At 35.5% G+C, this 3,405-nt stretch overlaps 1 pseudogene; it reads right to left on the bottom strand.

Moving 5' to 3' along the window:
- Window positions 1-1,587: 1,587 nt before the first annotated feature.
- Window positions 1,588-3,096, bottom strand: LOC145035307 (insulin-degrading enzyme-like 1, peroxisomal; annotated as a pseudogene).
- Window positions 3,097-3,405: the final 309 nt, after the last annotated feature.

The following is a 3,405-nucleotide window of genomic DNA, read 5'->3' as shown; positions in this document are numbered from 1 at the left end:
TTAAAGTGGATGACTGGAAATTTGGAAAGCATTTTGCTTCAGCACTTGACTTTTCCTTTGAAGTGAACTAGGTTCAATTATCACTAACTCTTAGTTTATTATCTCTTATGACTAATTAATTGTCTAGATTCTTCAACAATTCCAATGTCTACTGATCTATAGCTAATAAGAGACAACCGGGTAGGATGATATCGGAGGTAGGATCCATTTGGTATACAGAATATACTGTTTGTAAATCCCACTTTGAACACCTCACTAAATCCAACCTAGACATCATCCCCGTTAATAGATCAATCAGTAATATGACGTTGAAACCACTGACAAATCTTATTTATAAATTCATAATGACTATGAATTTAAATATAAATTACACTAAAAAAGCAATAGTGTAATTTAACTTATAGAGATTCCGTAGACAAAAGTCTGGACATTACACTGACAAAGTTTTTACTCGATGGCGAATATTTGTCGGGTACTCAAGTCGAGGAATATCGAGAGAGAAGGCGTATAGGTGTGAGATATGAGAAGCATATATGGAGGTGGGTATTTATAGCCCGAAAAAACAATGTGCACCACACACTATGTCGAAGGTGGTGACGTAGCGTTCATCTAGTGGTGACACATGTCACAATCTCATGGTTTGTCAATGTGCGTCACGCATCTTGTCTGTGAGGGCCTCTGCATAGATTTTTATAAAATCTTAGAAAACTCATATCTTCTTCATACGAGCTCCATTTTCGATGGGTATCTCTACTAGAAAAACAGTCTTTTACGACACGCAATGCGTGTCGTAAAATGCTCAGACGACGCGCAAATGCATGTCAACAAAGGCCCTGTCATAACAAGAGGACGACACGCTTTTGCATGTCGTCTATAAACGACGCGCAATGCATATCAACGAAACCCCTGTCATAAAGGAAAACGACACGCATTTGCGTGTCATAACCTTACAATGCACATTTATGACACGCATTGCGTATCATTAAAGCCCCTATCATAAATGAAGATGACACGCATTTGTGTGTCATAAACTTCAACAACCATTTTTCGATATGCATTTACGACGTGCCTTTATGATATTCATTTACACATAATAGAAAAATATGGAAACAAATATATACCAAAATAATCAATTTGATCCAATAACATCATGTCCAACAAGTTATCAAAAATTGAAATACATTGATATTAATCTGATAGTACATTGTTATTAAGGGGTTTTCCCTAACTATATAACCTGATACTACATCCCTAACTATATAACCTGATCCTCATGTCATTGGTTTGACACCTGGTGTACCATGTAAAAATGTTGAACTTGGTGTCATGGGCGGCTGACCACCAGGTGTGGCTAGAAAGTAATTACTTGCTAATAAGATAACAATGCTTTAATCCAAGACGAGTCAAGAATGCTTAAGAAAAAGAATCAACTAAACAAGCAAAATCTTGATTGGATTTTTGTTAGTGTAAGAAGTGAAAGGTACAACCCTTTAGATGGCAGCTAGTATCCCAAGTGTGAGGTGTGGAGGCATGTGATCCATTGTCACCTAAAACAAAAAAATCTTGAGTTAGAAACAAACTTCACCTTTATTTATTAGTTTCCCCTCCACCACTGTAGGCATGCTTCATATGACCGATACCTCCTTTGAAGGACCCATACAGAGGCCTTGATCTCCTGAAACTGAAAGCATCTTTAATATTTACAATTTTGCCCTCGTCTGCACCTTCTATGTCCTCTGTAGCATGTGTGGTCGAGAAGACTTGCACACTTAAAGCCTTCTTTTGTGGAGCACCCACTTTTATATGTTCATCAAAAAATTGGATCATTTCTGCCTTGCTCAACTGCTTCAATGCAGCCACCTGTCTCACTTGACTCGATATGTTTAGGGCCCTGTTAAATCCAAGAAACAGGATTAGTATCAATGAATGTGACTGTAAAAATTTGTCATATACTGAATTTTCTCTCTTGGTTTTTTTTTCGTATTGGAGTTTTCCACGTATATTTCCATGTTCTTATTTCTTTATCATCTTTCATTAGGCAAACAGTTAGAAATCATTGAGACCATTTTCCCAACATTAGTCAAGTCATACATCATACAAACAAATAAAAAACACGACAAATTGCCCACCTTTACTGTAGATTGTATGACGAACTGCACTCCACAGATGCGAGAATCATTCCTAATATTATTCAATTTCATAAATATTGATTCTCATTAAAAATCCAAAATGAGATTTGGGTCGTTTATAAAAAATATATAGAACAAGTGCAAGTGTTTCATATACCTCTGCATAAGCACAGTGATGTAACCAGGTTGCTCAACTGATCTAAGTTGGTGAAAGGCTGGTTGTTTAGCAATAAGAGAAACCAGCTGAAGTTTGATATTCAACTTAAAATCATCCTGATGTACATGTATATATTATATACACCATACCACAATTAACAATTTCATTCATCATTATATCTTATGATACTTGAAAAAATATGCTTACCTGAATGTAGTGAAGAAGAGCTGAATTTTCATCACTTGGATTCAGACCCTCTTTAGTATAGCAATATATAACACCCTTTTCTAAGTTGACCACCCTATTTGTCAAATGCTGTGATGGGAATAGAGCTTGAGACAAAGGTTTTGTCCCCATAAAAAGTACATCTTCAACTTGTTGAATCATGAATTCAGCTTCATTTGATTCAATATTCTCTGGTTGTTGTATAGCTTTAGATAACAAAAGAAGAAAAAAAAACATAACTGGAATATATAGTAATGGTATAAAAACCTGCTGCATAGCACTCTATGAAGATTATTGACAAAATTTCAGGATAAAATCTTGAAAGATGTTCAGGTTCAAGAACAGAAAGAACTTCAAGCTCATCATGTCCAATGCCATGATCCATCTTTTACAAGTAATGAGCAGTTATACAAGGCCTGCTGATATGGATGTTGAAACTTGTAATTTTCATATTCTTTCATCACCAGTTCCTATAAAAAAAGACAAGTAATTACACATACATAAGTAACAATATAAAGTCTTCGACATAACATAAGTAGCAATCCCTTTTTTTACCTTGATCACATAGAACCTGTCCGCTTTTACATGTGATATTATAAATAATTCTGATTACAAAGTCAAACACATGTAAAGAAAAGTCAAAAGTAATACCTGAATGGTGGAGCCAGTGATTTTTTCAACAGAGAATGCAGTTCCATACCATGGCTCTGTTAGCTCAGTATGTCCATCAAAGTTTGTTGACTCCCAAAAGATTCTGGAAACAGAAGGGCATAATTGAGAAATCATCACATAAATTTAGCCAACACTAACAAACTCATTGATAGATGATATGCTACCTGACATTGTTTGGTGTGAGCTCATTTAGTGCAGACTGAATAACTTCAGGGGAAAAAG

Source organism: Lactuca saligna, chromosome 3, assembly GCF_052625555.1.
Source record: "Lactuca saligna cultivar CGN05327 chromosome 3, ASM5262555v1, whole genome shotgun sequence".
In the NCBI taxonomy this organism is placed as follows: Eukaryota; Viridiplantae; Streptophyta; class Magnoliopsida; order Asterales; family Asteraceae; genus Lactuca; species Lactuca saligna.
The sequence above is the reverse complement of the archived record's forward strand: the minus strand, read 5'-3'. Positions and strand labels throughout refer to the sequence as shown.